This window comes from Aedes albopictus, chromosome 1 (genome assembly GCF_035046485.1).
Source record: "Aedes albopictus strain Foshan chromosome 1, AalbF5, whole genome shotgun sequence".
In the NCBI taxonomy this organism is placed as follows: Eukaryota; Metazoa; Arthropoda; class Insecta; order Diptera; family Culicidae; genus Aedes; species Aedes albopictus.
Genome location: NC_085136.1, coordinates 83,988,560 through 84,011,211, shown reverse-complemented (window position 1 = coordinate 84,011,211; position 22,652 = coordinate 83,988,560). Strand labels below are relative to the sequence as shown.

Below are 22,652 nucleotides of genomic sequence, written 5' to 3'. Positions count from 1 at the left end.
ATCTTCTTGAATCCTTAACAAGTAATTTTCGTAGGTTGATAACATGACCGTTTTGTAGGTTGACTCCAACTCACGAAGGCTGGTTCTGTCATTTTCAGATTTAGAGAGGAAGTAACGGCAACACGCTTTTCTGAGTAGGTTCCGGAGATGTCGAAGCTCAGAAGTCCACCACGGCTTGTTGAAAAGTGAACTGGAAGTTCGCCGTCTACGAGGCACGAAATCGTTGCAAACAGCATGTATTATTTCGTAGAATGCTGAAACAGTTCCGTCCACTGTTGCGTTGTTCAGCAGCACATCCCACTCAAATGCGGCAAATGCTTCCCGCAGTTCGTTGAAGTCACACCTGTTGAAGTCGTAGTTGATGTTGTCGAAACCTTCATCTTGCCGGGTGGAGTGGTCGCTACTTACTTCCAAAAGCAAAACTAAGGGTGGGTGATGATCATCTATCGGTAGCAGCGGAATGGGAGGTTCTACCTGATCCAAGTGTTCTGGCAGATTAGTAAACACGAGATCCAGAAGCCTACCGTTACCATTCAAAACGCCATTCACCTGTCTCAACCCGAAGCAGAGCAAAGTTTCGATGAGAGTTTTTTCTTGATCGGAAGAAATGTTCGAGGGAATGCTTTTACTAACTGAAACTAAATTGTAATCATGCTGATTTAAAACTAAAATTGACACAATAACTATATGATTTTTTGCTTGGAGATTGTTGTGAATGATAATCGTCACAAAATCATCGGAAAGCATTTACTGCCGTGCCTCATACCGAAAATCATTCCATCACCAAACGAAAATCCCCGCAGCCAAACGAATGAACCTTCATTCAGCCATGTGATCAATCGCTGATCCCTGAAACTGAATGACAATCTTGATCGAATGATTTTCAAAACAATAATGATGGAATTTTGTTTATCTTTGGTATGATATGAGATTTGAAGCAAGCTGAATATATTTCATGTTATCCCCATTCCGATTATCATTCTATTTTTGATTTACCTTTCATTTAGCTGTTGGTGCGCTATTTGAATTCGCAAAAAATGGTGCCGATCGGAGTATTTCTTTTACTTTGAAGGGAAAAAAGACTCGCGGAGGAAATATTAAGTGTTTAACCAGCCAAATATGTACTCGTAGGCCACAAGAATGAATCGCCTGATGTTTATTCTACGACGGTTCGGTAAGTTCCCCTGGATTATTTTTTTTATTGTAATAATGATAATTGTTTTATTCTTTTCAGAGAATCTCAGTACGAAGCCGTTTTAAGCCGCATCGGTTTGTGCAGGAAGGAGGATTATGGCGTGAAAATGGCAGCGGTGATGCGGCAATTTGATTTGTGAAATATCGTGGTGAAATTATAGTATTTCATTATTGAACTTTAACCATTGCCGAGTTAAAAAATCGGGGGTTATTTGTAAAGAGTAGTCAAATACAAAGTTAATTTCTGAAACATATTTGCTGTATACATTTTTTTCATAAATTCTGGCAAAATCTAATATCACAGCCGTTCCAACTAATTTGAGTAAAAATCACTTCATTTGATGTATCACTCAAATTAGTTGGAATGGTTGTGATATTAGTTTTTGCCAGAATTTTTAAAAATTATTCAATCCAAAAGTGAAAAACTCCCATATAAATAATATTTGCTTTCGTAATTATTTTCATTCATTTCGCGTCCGCTGTATTGAACGAGTTTTGAATGACCATCATCCATACCTAGATTTGTTTTGATTTTGAATTGTATGAGTATAATTCTAACTTTGAATGATTTTCATACCGTCTATTTTGATTCTGTCAAATCGGCAGTTGAATGAGAGCCATCTTCAAATCATCTGATATTAGGCATGGGGCTCGGATGAGGCAATTTTCATTCAATTTTTGGCGGGGATTTTTGTTCAGTGCAAACAGCCGAACCACACCAAATGGGTTGATTTTAGAAGCTACGGCACGAACGCACGACACGCACACAAAAACAACATTTGCATGTACCGATACTTTACCAATAAAGTTTCCAGCCAACGATGCTTTGCGATAAGCTATCGAAAAGCATCGAATACTATGAAAAGAAACACTTGGCTGAATCGCAACGGCTCAACGGCGAAAAGGAACAGCCAATAATGCTGTTCAGCGTCGAGTCTGTTCGTGTGCTATTAGTGTAGGAGGTTGATTGGATAAAGTGAGGAAGGGTGAAAACGTATTCGTTGTCGAAAGAAAATCGCATAATTTCGCAAATGTTTTCACCAAATAGCAAGATTGGGCTGGTAAGGGGGGGAATAGCAATAAATTCCCGGTAAGAAGTTTATGAAGCGCTCCGGAAGTAATTCCTGGAGGAACTCGGTACCGAACTTCTGGAGGAAATCATGACAGTAATTTCTGAAGGAACTCCAAACAAAATTGCTAGAGGAATCCCAGACAAAATTTGTGAGAGAACTGCCTACGGAATTCCTGGAAAACATCAATCAATACAATAGATTCTGGTAGTCCAAAACAACAGGATCAGGCAATGGTGCTTGGTATTCTTTGAGTTACACATTTTTTTTTTGTACATGAGTCACCCTTCTTGTCAACATAACACTGCCAGACATTTTTCCGTCTTCCAACAAAATCCCCGACCATCATCGATGCATCATGATGGATTTACTCTTGAAACGCGTGAGAAAAGCTAGTTTGCCATACGAAAGAGTACTCGTGGAGTTGGAGCTTGGTGATGAGAATAACCACGCCATGTCACCGTCAGTGTGGAGTGTCGACGAGTTTGAATATTATGCTAATCAAATACATCACTGAGGGAGGATGCTCATCAAGGATGCTGAAGCGTGTATTTAGGAAAAACGGAGTAAGTCAATTTGACGGGTTTACAACACCTCTAAGCTGTTCTCTGTTGCTTGCAATTGGGAAAACAAGAACCATGTTAGGCAAAGTTGGTTATCTAGTCAGAATTATGCAAATGAATTGTAAGCTTTATATTCATGAATTAGTAGGAAAGCTAAGCAGAGAGGAATGTGCGTTTTTGAGATCTCAGCTAGTTCTTTACTTCGTTACTGACACTCGCACCATGCTGCTATAGAGAGTGCAGTTATGTGCTAGTGCTACACGAATTTTCACTAGTATTCGATTCAAGCATGACGTTTGTCATGCTAAGCGCAAAATATCTGGGATTTCTTTACAAATTCTTTCAAGGACACTTTCAGAAATTCTTTTAGAAACTTCTCCAGGGATTCTCTCGGAAATTCCTCAAGGAACTTCTCCAGGAGTTTATCATCCGTGAATTCTTCCATAGGCATCTTGCAGGGTTCGAACAGTGATTGTTTGAGGGTTTATTCCAAGAAATGCTTCAAGAATTCTTCTTACGATTCCTTCAGGAATTTTTAAAGATACTTCTGCAAGGATGCATCGACGAATTCCTTCAGGATTTTTTTGCTTCCTTCGTGATTCCATCATGGATTGCCCCAGAGAATTTTTCAAGAACTCCACTATGTGTTTCACCAGACATTCCTCCGGGTTTTTTTCCTGGGATATCTTAAGAGGTTCCTCCAGTGTTTGACTCAGTGCATTATTCGAGGATTCCTCCAGGAAATTCTCCAGGGATTCCCAAAGGAATGCCAACAGAAATTCTTTAAGTTAATTCCGAATTTTTCTCCATATATTCCTTCAAGAACTCTACTAGTGATTTATTTTATAGACTGAAAAATAATTCGTAGTACATCAACATATCTTCCAGAAACCCTTACAGGAAATTTTAACAGAGATTAGCTAAAAAATAAACCAGGAGTTCCTTAAAACATTGTACAAAACATTGTTTTGGAAGTCCATCCAAAGATTCCTCTTGGGATTCCTCCAGGAATTTCTCAAGGGATTGCTGCAGGGATTCGCCTAAAAATTATCCAGGGTTTACTTCAGAAATGCCTCTAGAGATTCCCTAGGAATTCTTCTAGAGATTTCTCCGGGAATCCCTACATGCATTCCGCTAGGATATCCTCCAGGGATTCTTCTAAGAATTTCTGCGGGGCTTAACTCGGGAATTACTTCTGTGATTCTTTCTGGAATAATTTATTTTAAAAATTCCTCCAAAGATTTCCCAGGAACTTTTCTTGGGATTTCTTCAAAAATTGCTCCTTGCTTTTTTTCAGGAATTCCTTTAGGGTTTTTTTTTCAGGGCTTCCTCTGGAAATTCCTCCATGGTTGTCTCTAAAAATTCCTCCAGAAATTCATCTAAAGATTCTTCTAGTAATTACTTCCGGGTTTCTTCCAAGAATTCCACTAGGAATTCCTACAGAAATTTAACCAGGAATTCTTCAAGGGATTCTTCCAAGGTTTTTTTTGGCAGCCTATTTATTGTACCCATAAACAAATCGAAACGCTTCATAGAAAATCAAAAAGCGCTCCATAAAGAATGAACATATGCTCCATGAAAATGTGCAATGTTACCCATAAATAATTGAAAACGTTCCATATATTATAAAAAAAATGTACCGGTAAAACATAAAATTATCTCATTAAAAGTGAAATTTCGCACCAATAAATAATACTGAAATGATCCATAATAAAATACAAGTGTTCCACAGAAAAATGCAAATGCTACATAAAAAATAAAATTGTACCCTTAGAAAATTGAATATTGCTCCATAGAAAAGAGACGAATTCTCCATAAGTATTGTCAAACTGCACCATAGAGAAAATGAATTGCTCCATGAAAAATTGAAAAACCTCCAAAGATAGCATATTCTCTTAATTTAATTCGACAGGGCTGATTTGCTTTACATTGCACTGCTTTAGTGGTGCAAATGTTTAAAGTTTTGGAGAATTTTCATTTTTTATAGAGCAAACTGTATTTAATGTGGTGCAGTTTGGTAATACTTATGGTGCATTTGTCTATTTTTTATGGTGCAATTTCAATTTTTTATGGTGCAATTTGATTTTTCTATGGAGCAATATTCAATTTTCTATGAGTACAATTTAATTTTTTTATGGAGCGTTTGCATTTTTCTATGGATCATTTGTATTTTATTATGGAGCATTTCAGTATTATTTATTGGTGCAAAATTTCACTTTTAATGAGAAAATTTTATGTTTTACCGGTACATTTTTTATAAAGTATGGAACGTTCCCAATTATTTATGGATAACATTGCACATTTTCATGGAACATATGTTCATTCTTTATAAAGCGTTTTTTTTGATTTTCTATGGCGCATTTGCAATTTGTTATGGTTGCAATAACCTTTTGCCATTTTTTTCCAGACACTCCTACGGGAATTCTTCCAAAGATTTCTCCTAGAATTGATTCTGGGAAATACTGCAAGAATTCAACCAGAAATTCTCCTAGGCATTATTATAAGGAATTTTCCAGGTATTCATCCAGAGATTCCTCCTTGGATTCTTGCAGATTTTTCTAGGATTTTTTTCAGCGATTCCTTCAGGTATTCCACCAGATATTCCTCCAGAAATTGCTTCATGGACTCCTGGGATTGCTACAGGAAATCTTCCTGGGATTCGTACAGAAATACATGCAGGCATTCCTCCAGGATTTCATCCAGAATTTTTTACAGGGTCTTCTCGACCTCCAGAAGTTCTTCCAGAAATTACTCCAGGAATTCCTTCAGAGATCCCTTCACAAATTCTTCCAGGATTTTCTCTAGGAATACCTTTTGGAGTTTTTCCAGGAATTCCTCCAAGAATTTTTCCAGATTTTTCCAGCAATTGTAGCAAGGATTTCTCCAGGAACTTCGCCAAAAAGGAACTTTATCAGGGATTTTTCCAGGGATTTCTCTACGAGTTTCTCTAAGGATACCCCCAGGGATTCCTTCAGAAATTCCTTCGAGGATTTTTCCTGGAATGCCTTCAGAAATTTCCAAGAAATTATTCAATGAATTTCTCAAGGGATTTTTTTCAGAAATTTATCCTGGGATTTCTCCAGGAATTCCTCCAGGGTCTTCTCGATCTCGAGAAGTTCCTCCAGAAATTTCTCCAGGAATTCCTTCACAAATTCTTCCAGGATTTTCTCTAGGAATATCTTCTGGAATTTTTCCAGGAATTGCTCAAAAAAATCTTCCAGATTTTACTCCAGGAATTGCTGCAAGGACTCCTCCAGGAATTCCGCTAAAAATTCCTGCAGGGACTTCTTCAAGGATTTTTCCAAGGATTTTTCCACAAATTTCTCCAAGGATTCCTTCAGAAATTTCTTTAGATTTTTTTCAAAGAATTTCTCAGGGTATTTTTTCAGAAATATCTCCCAGAGTTCCTCTTGAGATTCCTCCAGATATTATCCAGTAATTATCATAAGAATTCCTCAAGAGATTCCTCCAAGAATTCAATCAAAGATTCCTTCAGCAATTCTCAACGGCAAACCTCCAGGAGCTCCGCTAGGTATTCCTTCAAGATTTCCCCAAGATTTTTTTCAGAAATTCCTCCAGTAATTTCTCTAGGAAATGATCCAGGAATTCCTCCTTCACATCCTTCAGAAACTATGACGGCGTTTTCTCCAGATTTTATTTTAATCTGTGGATTTTTTTTCGAAAATTCTTCCACGAAATTTTCCAAGAATAATCTCACGAATTTTTCAGGGATTCCTACGGGCATTTCTCCAGGAATTTCTCCTGAGATTCCCTCATGAATTGTTTCAGGTATCCCTCCAGGAATTTCTTCAAGATTTTTTCAATGATATTCCAAAGGATTCCTCCAGGAAATTCTTCAAAGATTTCTCTAGGAAATCCTCCAAAAGATTTCCTATGGATTCTTCCAGGAAATTCTCTAGGGATTTCTTCAGAAATTCTTCCAGAAAATTCTCCAATAATATCTTCAAGATTTTTTCCCGGATTCCTGCAGGTATTCCTCCACGAATTTCTCTATAAATTCCTCCAGGGATTTATTCTCAAATTTTTTCAAGGATTCCCCGAGGATTTCTCCAGAAATTCCTAAAGAAATAGCGCTAGAAATTGATCCAGCAATTTCACAAGAGTTTTTTTTTCAAAATAAAAATACAAGAAATGGAAATATCCCAGAATTTCCCAGGATATTCATCTACAAATTAAATCAGTACCATAAACCGGGGTCAAATTGATCTCCGGGTCGAAATTGATCAGACGATTTTCCGTTAGATAAAACATACTTCAAATGGTTTCCAAGCAAATATCGTTTGGTATCGGTTCCCAACTGCACGATAGTTGAAATCAAATTACTTAAAATATGCTAAACTTAACCGAAAAACGTGTGATCAATTTCGACCCGAAGATCAATTTGACCCCGGTTAACGGTAATTTTTTCAAGAATTCCTTTAAAGACAATTCACACCGGCAGACAATTAAACGTTCCATAATAAATACAAAATTTCCCATAAATAATTCGAAAAGTCCCATTGAAGAAACAGGGGTGTAAGCAGTAATAAATAACAAAATTTCCATAAACAAATATAAAAATGCATAAATAATTCAAAAGTTTCCATAGATAATTGATTTTTGAGCAATTAAAAACGTCAAAAATGCAATGAATAACTCAACTGTTGCAATAGAAAAAGCCAATTTTCCCACCAAATAACTTCGAATTTTCCATAAATAAATCCGATTTTTCCATAATAAATTAGAAAATTCACAATAAAAAAATATCGAAAAAGCAATTTCAAAAAATACAATAAAAAATGACGAAATTACCCAGGAAAAACAAATGCAGAAAAGTTTGAGACAGTGAAATGCTGAATCGCACTTATATGACTGAATCGACTGAAAAGCTTGCGTAACTATGATTTCAAATTACCGAGCAATTGCTTGCTGTCCGAACTCGCTATCGCTCGTCGGACTTAAAAAAGGGATAACATCTATGTTTGCATTATACCGGGTAAATTCTTGAATCTGTGGTTTGCCTAGAACCGAATCGATGCAGTTGCGGTGCATCAGATATCGGAAACTTCGGCGGCCTTCTGCCGCCGCAGTTCCTCAATCCTCTAAGCGGCTTCGCCGCATGGTCTACATAATTTTTTGGCTCAAAATGCATTTACGTTTATTGCTCGTTTTTTTGACATTTATTGATAATTTATTTTTTTGTTATTGCACTTTTTGAATTATTTATTGCTTTTTCGATATTTTTTATTGTGAATTTTCTAATTTATTATGGAAAAATCGGATTTATTTATGGAAAATTCGAAGTTTTTTGGTGGGAAAATTGGCTTTTTCTATTGCAACAGTTGAGTTATCCATTGCATTTTTGACGTTTTTAATTGCTCAAAAATCAATTATTTATGTAAACTTTTGATTTATTTATGCACTTTTCTATTTGTTTATGGAACTTTTGTTATTTATTACTGCTTACACCCCTGTTTCTTCACTGGGACTTTTGGAATTATTTATGACGAATGATCACTTTCTTATGAGTCGTTTATATTTTAGCCATTCACACCGTCTTCAGCCAGAGGCTGTACAGACTGAACACATTACTTACACTAGACAACGGACGAGACACAGAACACCCAGTGGCCCAGTGATGAATTTTTCGTTTGACGAAAAGTTTCCACCGACTGGAGCGGGAATCGAACCCTCACTCCGAGGCTTACGATATGCCTAGACGACTGCCGCCGCTAACCACACGGCCACGAAGCCCCCGGTAATTGTATCATGGATGCATCCAGCAATTCCCACAGAAATCCCTCTAGGAATTCCTCCAGGCATTCCTCCAGGACCTCCTTCAGGAATTACCCCAGGAATTTCTTGAGGAATTCTTTCAAATATTTCTCCAGGAATTTCTCCTAGACATTCTTTAGAAATTATATCAACAATTCCTCTAGGGAATCCTCCTGACATTTCTTCAGCAATTTCTCCTGAGATTTCATCAGGAATAGCTCCAGGAATTCCTCCATGAATTTCCCGAAGAATTTCCCAAAGATTTTGCCAGGGATTCCTCCAGGAAGTCCTACAAAAATTCCTCCAGGAAACCCATCAGAAGTTCCTCCACAGATTCTTCTAGGAAACCATCTAGGAATTTCTTCAGAAATTCTTCCAGGAAAATTATCCAGGAATAACTTCAGGAATTTTTCAGGCATTTTTCCAAGTATTCCTCCAGGAATTCTTCCAGGATTTTCTGCAGTAATATCTCCAGGTATTTCTCCAGTAAAAGCTTGAGGAATTTCTTCGGGAATTCCTCCAGGAATTTCTCCTGGACATTCTTCAGAAATTATGTCAGCAATTCCTTCTGGAATGTCTCCGAAATCATCTTGGGATATTTTCAGAGATTCTTCAAGGAAACCCCAGGAATACTTTCAGGAAATTTTATTTGTGTAGGTTAGGCAAGCTTTTTTTTTAACTTATTGAACAAAATATAACAGCGTGACTGCTCGCTGCCGCTGCATTACGCCACAGCTCGCTCGTGAGAAGATTCCCGTGAATGTCTCGGCACATGTCGACTTGTGTCACAAAGTCTCTGCGCGAGCGGTTCAGCTTCTCGTAGAACTTACGCGACATATCCAGCCTTGTCTAGCAGTGTCAAGTTTTGTACAAAAACCATGTCAACTGGCATTGGCGGAGCCAGCATTTTCTTTTTTCTTACTCACTCCCCTAAGCGTACACGAGAAAGAGAAAGATGGAAGAGGAGGCAGCTTGCCCCCTCTTTCATCTCGCTCTTTCGCTTGCATGTTTGGGAGAGTGAGTAAGAAAAAAGAAAAAGCTGGCTCCGCTAATGTCAACTGGTATAAATTTGACTAAATTATCACAGAAAGTGTCTAAAATAGATCCCCCGCCCAAATGACCCCATACTCCACAACTGCTAAAACTGTTGCTCAATGATGTCGATAAATGTCGAGCTGATTCATTGTATAGCACACAAATTGAGCATACAACTTAAATCCCATCATCCAGCCATTACTCATCAGTCAACAACCACATATGACAACCCATCCACTTCCCGGAAAACAACAAAACTGCGAGTGTGATGATGAAACTGGCAAATGGATGTGAGTAGGTAATTGAATGCCATTCGGTTGGGGGCTCCCGTCCGTAAATACGTTTCATTAGCGAAGAAAATTTATGTTCGGTCGTTTCTCCTTTGATTAGAATCTTGAGCTTTGGTAGGTCGCGGTACACTTGAACGGCTCCTACTTGCCCTGGAGGAGCACACTTCTAGTATTCGCACTCGCGCATTCGAGATAGAAATTAATTTATTGCTTTACACGGGCGGGCGTCATCTTTCCACCCACGAGACCCTTTGAAGAGATCGGTGAAGTCTGATGAGGTGGGTGGCAACACGGAACCGGAAACGAGGTAACGCACACGACGATGACGACGACGGCGGTAAGATTAATGTCTCACCGGTTCACACAGGCAAGCAAGTCTTCCACACCGGATTCCGGGTTGAGACCGCAATGAACTTTGCGCTTTCTGACGCGCACTCGCTCTGTCGCCGTGATCCATCGACGCCATCTCTGGCTAGGGGAATGCAGTGCAAAATGTGATGATTGGGATATACTTTCTCTTGCATGTTTATCTAGTTACGTTAATTCAAGAGCTTTGTTCCATTGAGATCCTCATCGCCATCGGAATTAACACAAAATAACTAGTACGGCGTTGCCGTTCATCTGCCGGGCACGCAATTCAACAACTTTTACCAAACTGCACTGATTTTGCTGTGCAAAGCCAACGTCTACACTCGCTTAAGGAAACGCATTCAGCTCCACTCTCCCTCCCTCAACGCACAGGAAACCAAACCTACCGCGCTACCGATGAGCTGAATAAGATCAAGACGGGAAATACACCAACAAAGACGGAAGATGATGATAACGCGTTTGCATGCTCCTCGCTCGCTTGCCGGGCGGCGGTGTGGCGGTGTTCGACAAACGGTGCATAATGCTGATCTGGGAGGTCTCGGTTGGGTGAAAAGACACAGCTTTCACTTCAGTTGACTGCAAATTGTATCACGTTCTCCGATCCTGATGCGAAGAACTTATACAACAGAAGGTTGGTTGGGGACTGCAGTCTTCTTCGTATCTCATTTTTTCCCTACTTAGGCTGACTGGAGAAAGAAGAGGGTGGCAGAATCGGAACGGGGGCACCCCCAACATTTACCATTTTCCTATTCTGGTCTGGTGATGGCCTGGCTGCAGGCGTGGATCGGAGATAGAAAATATGTAAATTTGTGTTGTTTTGTTTTTGTTTTCTCATCTTCCGTTGGCGGGGGTGGTGGTAGTGGTTGTGGCAGTGAGGGAGGAAAAAAAAGTTTCCGTTTCTTTTCCCGGTGGCAGATTTTTCCTTTTGCTTGTGTCATCGGGGAGACCTATCGCCCGGACGCACGCTATGACACAGTGTTGACTTTTCCACTTTCTTGGAACAAAGGCTGTGCGATATCCGATGCGAGGGCAACGGTTCAGATCACGAGGAAAGACACATAAGTAAATGTTTCTGATTTCACAGTATATACTTCGGACAGTATTCTTGTAGAAAATAAATACTCTCACACATCATTTGCATATATAGCTACACATTCTGCAAGCCTTCCATTAAAAAAAGTTGCAGTCAAGTATTAGAGCGGCACTCTTTCTACCGTACATGAAAAGTCTAGAACCCCACGACATTTTTCCTATATGTTCCTAATGCACGTACTGTCAAACTTGTCTAGATCCTCCTCCCCGACTAAGAATAGGACTACTAACCCCAATTCAAGGTGTCAAGTGACCCGTGCTGAGGAATGAATGATCGAGGGGGTGAAAAAGATGCTCAATCTTTAACGGAGCCTGTGGGGTACCTGGGCACCCCCCACAGTAAGCTGTCCCTTACCGCGTTAATGTAGGGCTCTGGCGTGGTGGACATTCTTTCCCATGCGACTCGTGGGATTTAAACATGAAATCGAACAAAAATAATCAAAATTCAAGTGGAAGTAGTGGTGCGATCAACCCCTTCGCAAGAAGCGGGTGGATGAGGTCTCCGACAAGGAGAAGTGAGGAGTCAGGCGCAGGAAGCTGCGTACGCAGCTCAAGCGTGGGGGCTCCTGTCCACTTCCCGGCAAGCCAGCCGGTGGAGGTAATGGACGGAGCGTGGCTGTTGAGGGCCGTCAGCCAAGAAAACAAAGGACGGTCCGCAATAGAGGTGGCTGAGCATCAGCTAGACAAAATCATCGATTTTGCGTCCACTAAGTCGATTATACCGGTGAAGGAGAAAGTGCCAAAGTTTACCCAAACGCCTTCTCTTTCGCAGGTAGTCCGAGTAAGGTGGCAGATACGAATGCTCGTGACAAGCGTGTCAAGCACTCCAGAAGCGGGCGAGGCAGCCGTCAGGCGAGGAGCTGTCTGGCGGTGCCCGCAAAGCGAGGTGTATTATTACCCCGAAGGTCGGCAACAATGCTGGAAAGTCGGACCCCAGCCAGGGTTCCCGGAAAGCTGGGAAGGGTAGGCCTGAAAAGGCTGACCCGTCCCGGAACGATGGGAACAAGGGGTTCCAAGCGTTGTTGGTGGGCCCTCAACAGCCACAGAGCAGGGCGATCCAAGGGGAGGACCCCCCTTGGTCGAAGGTAAAGCGGAAGAAGAAGATGAAAATGAATCCACAGGTAGTAGCGCAGGACGCCAAGCCAAGGCGTAGGAGGGCAGGTGCCAAGCGCGAGAAAGGCGACGCGATCGTCATCAAGACGGAACAGTCAAGTACTCGGACGTCTTGAGGACGATGCGACGCCAAGCTTGAGGGTCTTGGAGCCGACGTACGCAGTATTAGACGTACGGGTGAGATGAACCTCGAGCTGAAGCGCCAGAAGGAGCACAAGGGCGCCACCTACCAGAGGCTGTCAGAAGAGGTCCTTGGTGAGGGTGTGCAGGTGAGGGCTCTGACACATGAGGCGATTCTGATGGTCAAAGACATTGACGAGATCACCGAAGTGGAAGAGCTCGTCACGGCACTGCGGCAACAGTGCGATGTGCAGGTGGCCGCCGCAGCCGTTAAGCTACGGAGAGGGCCAGCAGGGACATAGATAGCCTTGGTTCAGCTACCTGTGACGGACGTCAAAAAGTCCGTTAAAGTAGGGAGCATAAAGGTGGGCTGGTGTGTATGTATGTCACCTGACATTCCACGAGCCACCAGAGGTTTGCTTCAGATGTCTGGAACCAGGTCACAAGTCGTGGAACTGCAAAGACCCCGACAGGCGCAAACTGTGCAGGCGATGCGGCGCTGAAAGTCATAAGGCCCAAAGCTGCACGAGTCCGCCCATCTGCATGATCTGTACCGGGAAAACCTCGAAATACAGACATCTGATGGGTGGTCCAAGGTGCCCGGCCTTCAAAAAAGCCGCAGTGAACAACAAATCACAGTGCAGGTAACGCAGCTGAACCTGAACCACTGTGACGCGGCTCAGCAACTGCTTTGTCAGGCGGTTTCTGAGTGGGAGACGGATATCGCCATCATAGCGGACCCATACCGAGTTCCCACCGGCAACGGCAACTGGGTCGCGGATGGGACCAGAAAAATGGCGGCGATATGGACGACGGGTAAATACCCCGTGCAGGAGTTGGTGTCTACTACCTATGAGGGCTTCGTGGTCGCCAAAGTAAACGGGGTCTTCTTCTGTAGCTGTTATGCGCCTCCGCAGTGGCCGATCGAGCAGTTCACGCAAATGCTGGACCGCTTAACGACCGTGCTAACAGGGCAAAGGCCGGTGGTAATAGCAGGTGCCTTCAATGCTTGGGCCGTGGGATAGGGATGCCGTTTTACGAACTGGGGGTCAGATCCTGCTACAGATACTGGCCATACTAGATGTCGGTACTAAAAGTACCTTTAGTCGGAACGGTGCTGAGTCGATTATTGACGTTACCTTTTGTAGTCCTTTCCTAACAAGTAGTTCGAACTGGAGAGTAGATGATGGCTACACTCAAAGCAACCACCTGGCGGTTCGCTACAGTATCGACTACAACAACAGCAGACAGCGGATAGAAGAAGAGGCGGCTAGGCCAAGGCCAAGCCCTCGCAGGTGGAAGACATCATACTTTGACGAAGGGGTATTTAGGGAGGCGCTCCGCCGTAAGCGAATTCTAATCAGTTTAGACGGCGACGAGCTGGTAGCGGTGCTCTCACGTGCGTGTGATGCGACCACGCCTAGGCGAGTCCACCCTAGAAATGGGAGGCCACCGGCTTACTAATGGACCGACGCGATTGCGGACCTGCGACGCGCCTGCCTACGGGATAGGCGGCGGATGCAGCGAGCACGATCAGAAGAAGAGCGAAACGAACGGCGGGTGGTGTTCTCCGCTGCAAAAGCCGCGCTCAAGACCGAGATAAGAGCAAGCAAAAAGGCCTGCTTTGAGGGTCTCTGTCAGAGTGCCAATACGAACCCGTGGGGTGACGCCTACAGGATCGTTATGGCCAAGACGAGAGGTGCGATGGCTCCTACAGAGAAATCTCCAGAGATGTTGGAGGGGATCATTGGAGGACTTTTTCCGCGTCATGATCCTAGTCCTTGGTCTCCTTTCGTAGGACAGTCGGGGACTGGGGCTGGCGATGAGGAGAGGGTCACCGATGTGGAACTTGCGGGGATAGCTAAGTTACTTAGCGTAGGTAAGGCCCCAGGTCCGGACAGAGTTCCGAATCTGGCCTTAAAAGTAGTTATTGCAGAGGCTCCCGAGATTTTCAGGTCTGCTATGGAGAGCCTGATACTACTACCAAAGGCGGGGAAACCACCCGGAGACCCGGCGGCATTTATGTAGGCTTGATCGAAACGGCGAGAAGGTGCTCGAAATGATCATCCTCAACATAATGTTGAAGCACACTGAGGGTGTTAATGCTCTCGAGTTCGGCTTCCAGAAGGCGAGGTCGACCGCAGACGTGGTGCTGTCGGTTACAAAAAGCGCCGAGGATAACGCTCCAACGTAAGAGAAAGAGGATTCGCTACTGTGCAGTAGTGACTCTGGATGTAAGACACGCGTTCAATAGCAACAGTTGGGCGGTCATTGCCGATGCACTCCTGCATCTGGATACCCGCGGGTGCCTGTACAGGATTTTCGGAAGTTACTTCCAGAATCGAGTTATGAAATGTCATGTACGACGAGGTGTTGAGGTTAAAATTCCCTGTGGGAATAGAGATCGTTGGCTTTGCTGGATATCGAGTAGTGCGTGAGGGGTAACGTACATATGGCTGAAACAGATAAGGAAGTTCGTCAGGGCCCCCTATCTTGCAGTGTGTAAGCGAGAATCAACCAAGATTCTCCTCATAATCCACGCAGACCTCTGTGGACCGGTGATGAACGAGCCCCAAGTGGTTCACACGAGACGCGACATGAGACAAGTGGTTGCCGCTATGTTATGTACAATATACAGGGGATACTCAAAATAACTGGGACAGGCAAAATTTTCACTTTTCAAAAAATGTTCAACTCGCTGTAACTTTTCGAAAAGGGCATCGAATATTCTCAAATTTTTACTGTAAGTTCATCAACTAGTTGTGTATCAGTGGACAAAATTTGGTGAAGATTGGGCCATTCTACACGAAGTTTTGAAGATTCTAGAAAAAGCTGTAATTATTCGATAGCCAACTTTGAGCTGTTGTATCTCCGGATTCAATGAACCGAATGCAATGAAATTTTGATCATTTATGACTTATATAATGAACTTTGAAAAACAGTTTACCTAATTAGAAATTATTAATGAGAAAAAAAGTTATGGCGATTTCATTTATTCTATGTTTTTTTAGTAAATTTATATATTTTGCATATGCATCCCATTACTTTTTCAATTTAGTGCCGGCTATTTGGTTACTTTCCTTTAAAACATAAACATATTCAAGTCAATTAGAGGGAATTATAATGAACTATAATTACTATCTTGAATTTTGAAACGATGATGAAGTTTTGAAATAATTGGTGTTATATTAGAAAAATAATCCAATCGTAATAATTTTCTTTCGTTTAAAGAATATTAAGTTTTGTCAAAAGTTTTTAATAGCTCATTATATAAGACATAAATGATCAAAATTTCATTGCATTCGGTTTATTGAATCCGGAGATATAACAGCTCAAAGTTAGCTATCGGATAATTACACCTTTTTCTAGAACCTTTACAATTTCATATAGAAAGGCTCGATCTTTTCCAAATTTTGTCCACTGATACACAACTAGTTGATGAACTTACAGTAAAAAATTGAGAATATTTGATGCCCTTTCCGAAAAGTTACAGCGAGTTGAACATTTTTCAAAAAGTGAAAATTTTACCTGTCCCAGTTATTTTGAGTAACCCCTGTAGATGACTATAGTCGGTTTACTATGACATATTTGTTAAAAACTAAGTCCTAAGCGGCAGGTTACATCAAGGACTATATGTGGTGGATTCAAACTTTGACACGGCGCAAGCCGAGTGTAATCAGGTCTGACTGCCGAGCTGAGACAGGACCCTATATTTGCAATTTCAAATTTTTAGAGGAAATTTGAAAGTAATGTTTTCAATCGTCAATGTAAACAAGACGCCGCCCTCGTCGACTTTCATAATCAGCGAAGCGACTGTGCTTGGATAGTTTTTATTGTTAACAAGATACTACACCGTCTTCAGCCAGAGGCTGCACAAACTGAACATTACTAACACGAGACAATGGACAACACACATAACACCCAGTGGCCCAGAGCTGAATTTTTCGTTTGACGAAAAGTTTCTACCAACTGGAGCGGGAATCGAACACGCACTCGCGAGCCTCGCGAAACGCCTAGACGACTTACGCCGCTAACCACACGGCCACGAAGCCCACATTGTGTTGTGCATGTTCCCATCGTCGGCGTCGATACGATGCTGATGAAAGCTCGCTTTCGGCTTCATGTTTTTATTTCAACAATTAGCCTGTGTACCAGTATGTGCTATTTTCTTCACTCTTTTGTAATTGTTGAAAACGGGGACCTTAGTAAATGTCAAAATTCCTGTGGGAGAGAGCAAGAAGACAGCATGAAAGGCTGCACAAGCTAATATTGGCCCCTGTCGGAGACTATTTTATTAGGAGCAGGCAATGAAGCCACAATAAACCACCGCTTATTCTCTGCAATCGACTGGCGTTGCTGGTGCGGGAGAATCGGTTGATCACCGACATGGCTACAGACATATTGATCTAGGCCAATCCAGAAGACGCTCTTTGAGTAGTGGTGGGAACGTAAGCCATACCTCAGCCAGCTTCGAGTGTTCGGCGCTGAGGCGTTAGTCCACATTCCAAAAACTAAGCGAAGCAAACTGAAGAGAAAAGCTCTGAAGTTCATCTTCGTGAGATATTGCATGGAGCACAAACGATATCATTTCCTCAACCGTGAGATGGACCCAGACAACCATTAATCGTATAAGATGTTGCATAAGATGATGATGTGGAGGCCATATGCGTGCATGCCTCTATTTAGGCGCATGTAAAATGTACGTATATCGTCTCCACTTTAACATCTTATGCAACATCTTATACGACGATCACTGGTTGACTGGGGACCGTATCATTGTCGGCCGAGATGCCAGATTCGTAGAGATCATCGTCTGTGGAGCTTCCTGTTGCAGTTCCGGATCCTGGAAAAAGTCGAGCTGTTGAAGAGAGTGAAGTACTATCCAAGGTGTTATGACCGGGAAATGTTACGACCGGAGTTTACTATGATGGAGAGCTGCTACAGTTGGACACTTTCGGATTTTAGTTTGATACGACTATTCGATTGCGGGTTCAAGTTCATACTGGCTCTATTGAATTCATTGGTACCTATAACGTTCTTACATTGAGTTCACTCGGAGTTCATTTCACTTAATACTAATTCCTATACATATCACAAGGAAGTGAACGAAGAGATGCCAACATTTGATGAAGAGGACGATGATCCAGTGATGAAGAATAAAATGATGCGAATAGCCAATACGGATTAATTAGTGACAGTTCTGAAGCGAGAGTGCAAGCCCCTGTTCGTCAGTTTGGAGCGCTTGAACGACGTTTGACGTGCGGTACAATTCTCAAACAATTGAACGTCTAGGTATACACTCAGCGAAGTAAACTACTGAAATTCATTAAAATACCTTATGAAATTTAGCCATAACTGTAAAGTATGGATGCCATAAGAATATCTTATGAAAAATTAATAGTATGACCTATGTACATAAGATAAACTTATGAAAAGAGCAGAAAAATCGTAAAATGATGCAGACTGGAATCGATCCATGAACTTCGAGATCACTGAGCCGTGCCCAACCCACGCGGCTATCGACGCTTGAGAATATCGTGTTGCTAAATGTGTATAAAAGCCAAACCATGAGATTCTGCGTCATTAATCGACCTTATGAAAATCATTCTAGTCGTTATGAATTGTTTAAAGGCCATTTCATAAGTTAGACCTTATGATAATCTCTTATGCTTGACTTTTCTGTGGATGTTGCTGCGTGTACGGGCGCTGAACCGACGGATGTTGCTGAACCACGACAAAAGCGTGAGTGGATAGAGGCTATGGGCGATGGACTAGACTCACATCGGCGAAATGACACTTGTTAGCTCATTCCGTTGCCTCCGGGAAAAAAGGCGATAGGGCCCAAGTGAGTGTATAAAGTGAATAACGACCAACAAGGGCGACTGGTGACGTACAAGGCTTGGATAGTGGTGCTAGGATATGTGCATTAGTTTGGTGTGGACTGAACTAAGTGTTTACCCCGGTGACGCACCAAGTGAAGCTACGGACGCTTTTACTGGTGACTGCGAAGCAGAAGATGGTCGTTAAGATAGCCTACCTCAACGGTGAGTTAGAGGAAGACCTGCTACATGGGTCAACCTCCGGGTTATGAAGTCCCTGCACAGGAGGAGTTAGTGTGTCATCTGAAGCGTTGTATCTACGGCCTATAACAGACCGTGCGCTGCTGGAATAAGAAGCTGCAAGAGCTGCGGATTTCACGTCTCTGCTGCAGACTAGTGTCTGTTTGTAAAGAAGGAAGGAAGCCTAAAGATCTTCATAGTTGTGTTTGTCGATGACATGCTCGTTGCTTCAAAGAATGTCAAGGAAATTCAGAAAATCATCGGCTGCTTTCAGAATGATTTTTACCTGTCAGCCTTGAAGAAATACACCACTTCCCAGGAATGCAAGTGCTTAATGATAGTAGTAGATTCAAACTGCGTTTCGCTGTGTACAAAGATGAACTAATTGCCAAATTCGGTATGGAGCAAAGCCAGCGGCTTCTCCGATTGATCCGAGGTTCCCGAAAACCGTGAACTAGAGTGAGAAACTGGCTGATGCGATTAAGTACCGAAGCTTGGTGGTCGGAATCCTATACTGGATCTGGCCGCTTGTGCAGCGATTCTCGGAAGGATTTTCGCCAATCCGAGCGAACATGACTGGTTCGCAGCCAACCGCGAACTTTGTTGTTTGAAGCTGACCGACAACTACTACCCTTATTTTAGTGCAGGCAAAGATCACATGTTTCTCGGCTATAGAGTCTGACTAGGCAGATGATATCCAAACTAGATTATCGAATTTTGGATTTGTCTTATTGTCCGAGAACGGTACAATCTCCTGAGCTAGTTGCAAACAGTCATGCGTTGCACTCTCCTCTAAGGAGGCTGAGTATGTGGAGCTCAGGGAAGCCTGCCAAGAACCTCTATGGCTGCGGCAACTTCTACGGAACTTCGGTGAAGAGCAACGGTGACCAACTGTGCTGCAAGAGAACAACCCCAAGACTGTATTTCCTTCGCTACGACTAAACTTTCGATTGGACGACCGAAACTCATCGACACCCGTGAAAGATTCCTCAAATAGTTGTGTATCACGCGGCAATTATCTATGGAGTATTGCCCAACAGATTCGATGGCAGCCGATGCCTTGACCAGAGTTTCCCACTGCTTATCTGTACACAAATGTGACAGCGAGATTACCACCGAAATTTGACGTTTGAGCGGTGTCGGCACCGCTCAAACATCTAATTTTCTGTGAGAGTAAGCAGGCCAGCATAAATTCGTGCAGTGAACCATTCTACATTAATATGCGACTTCGTGTTGGACCGCAACAAGATCGATAATGTAGAATATATTATCAGAACAACCTTAACACATTTATATGTACAATTTCTTATATACTGGAAAAACTGTAATCGGAAGGCACTAAATGTTGCTTATTGACAAGAGAGATAAAATTTGTTTAAAAAAATCGCGTTCTGGTGGGATTCTAACCCACGACTCCGTATTCGGTAGACCGGCGCTTTAACCAACTAAGCCACAGAACAAGTAATGATTCTGCGGAATAGAAAGCCAATTTCACAAACTCATCTCTCTTTCGGCTTAGATGCCAATCCACAACACACCCCTGTTTGTGCACACTAACTACAAGTGAGAGCGAATTATTTTTATGAAGCCGAGACTTACTCTCCCACTCCGCATACCTAGCCACCAGGCAGTTTGTTTTGCTGGTGTCTAATTAGTATGCGTCGAGAGGTCGGCATGGTCGGCCGCTCAGATCTTAGAACTAAACGCAATGCGAAACGTAACGTTTTTGTAAAATACGCTGAAAAAACCTCACTTGTTGTACACAAATACGCGTGGTGCTGGTAGTGATGGCCAAATCCTGGAAGATTAGGAATTTTTCTTCACTCGTGCACTATTTCTTATGGAGGTCATGATATTTTGTTTTGTTTTTTTTTTCTACAAAACTTTCGGAGAAATCATAGCTTGAAAAAAATTCTTGCGGATTTGTAGTAAGAATTCCTGATAAAATCCACGAAGAAACTTCTTGAGTGATTCCTGAAGGCAGCTTCTTCGAGAAATTCCAAAAGAAATTTCTTGAGAAAACCCTACACAAAACTCGCAAGGAGATCTCTGGTGATGATCCTGAAGAAATCCTAGGATAAGATTTAAAATAAGCGTTGAAGGGACCTTGAGGGTTTTTCGGGGAATTCCTGAAGGAGTTCCTTGACAAAGTTTTGGAAGAACCCCGAAGAACTTTTTGGGGGAGCACTCTGGAAACATCCTTGAAAAAACTCCTAGAGGATCCCTTTGCAGGAGTTCCAGAAAATCTCAATGGATAACATCTTAAAGGAATTCTTGGAGAAAAAATCGCAGGACGATTTTATGAAGGGATTCCTCTACAGGTGCTCCAGAGAATATTCTTGAAGAAATTCATGGATGGATTCCTGAACTAATCCGTCGATAAGCTGCCAAAAGATTTCTAGGTTATAAATGTGGAAGAATACCTGTATGACTTCTTGAAGAATTTCATGGCTCCTGTATACATCCCACTAAAATTATCTTGAAGAATTCCAATACAAATCTAGACATCCTAGAAACTATTCAGAAACATCTTCAGTTAATGCTGGAGAAATTCCTGGGTACATTTATGGAAAAGATGATGACAGGATTTCTGAAATGGATGATGGAACCCCAGGATAAGTTTTCAAAAAGATCTCGAGTGGAATTACTGATAGAATCACTAGAGGACTCTCTGAAACCATCTATGGAAGAAATTCCGGAGCAATCCGTAAAGAAATTACAGGAGGTATTGCTGGACGAACCCCTGGCAGACTTACTGGATGAATTCATTCAGGAATGCCTGGAGGAAACCCTGGAGGAAACTCTGGAGGAACTCCTGGAAGGATGCTAGGAGGAATCTCTGAAGGGAATTCTAGAGGAATTTCTGAAAGTATACCTGGAGATATTCCTAAAGAAATCCTTGGAGAAATTTCCGGAGAAGCACTTGGAAGAAATCCCGAACGAGTTATTAGAAGAATCTATTGAGGAAATCCTAGAGCTATTTCCGGAGGAATCCCTGGAGGAATTTCTGGAGGAATTCATGACGAAATTCTTTGCAAAATCCCTGGAGGATATAATGGAGGAATCCCTGAAACAATCCCGAAGGAATGCCTCAAGGAACTTCTGGAGAAATACCTCGAGGAATCCTTGTCAACATTCCAAGATGAATTTCAGGAGCACTCCCTGGAGGAATTCCTAAATCCCTAAAGCAATTTTGGGAGGAATCCTTGGAAAAAAATCTGAAGAAATTTCTAAAGAAATTCCTGGAGAAATGCCTGGAGGAATTCCTGTAGGAATCCCTGAAGTAATTCTTTGATAAATCCTTGGAAAAACTCATGGCGAAATCCTTAGAGTAATTTGTGTAGAAATTCTGTAGGAATTCTTGGAGTAAACACTGGCGGAATCCCTGGAGGAATTCCTGGATTAATCCCTGGATGATTTTCTAAAGGTATTCCAGGAGGAATTCCTGGAGAAACCTCGAGAGAAACATCTGGAGGAATCTCTAGGGGAAATTCTGGAGGAATTCAAGCAGAAATTCCTGGAGGAATCCTAAAAGAATCCTCGTAAGGATTGTCGGAGGATCCCTGGAGGAATTTCTGGAGAAATTTCTGGAGATATTCCTGGAGGAATTCCTTAAGGAATGCCTGTAGGAAATCCTGGAGGAATGCTTCGTTGGATAAATGTACGACTCGTACTGAAAAAAATCATGATTTTACAACTCGTTGCATAAATAGCTAATAACAATTCAGTAAACGATTTTTAAGACAATAGTTCGCTATTCGTAATCTTTAAAAACGAAATCCAAAAACTATCGCCCAGTCTTACAACCTGAAGAAGCCTCAACGGTTACCGATTATGCGTTCCGTACTCTCGCTCGAGTCTCATTCCATCAAGATGAAACCAGTCTTCGCGATTTTCTTTGTTGTCTATCTTCTCGCGGCAGTACCTACACACTGGGTGACGACGGCCACCGGGTCCCGGAAGGTATGAGCT

At 42.2% G+C, this 22,652-nt stretch overlaps 1 long non-coding RNA gene across 1 annotated transcript; it reads left to right on the top strand.

Moving 5' to 3' along the window:
• Nucleotides 1–642: 642 nt before the first annotated feature.
• On the top strand, nt 643–1,379 carry LOC134285215 (uncharacterized). Its single transcript, XR_009996223.1, has 2 exons — nt 643–1,174; nt 1,235–1,379. It is a non-coding gene; the product is annotated as an uncharacterized LOC134285215 (long non-coding RNA).
• Nucleotides 1,380–22,652: the final 21,273 nt, after the last annotated feature.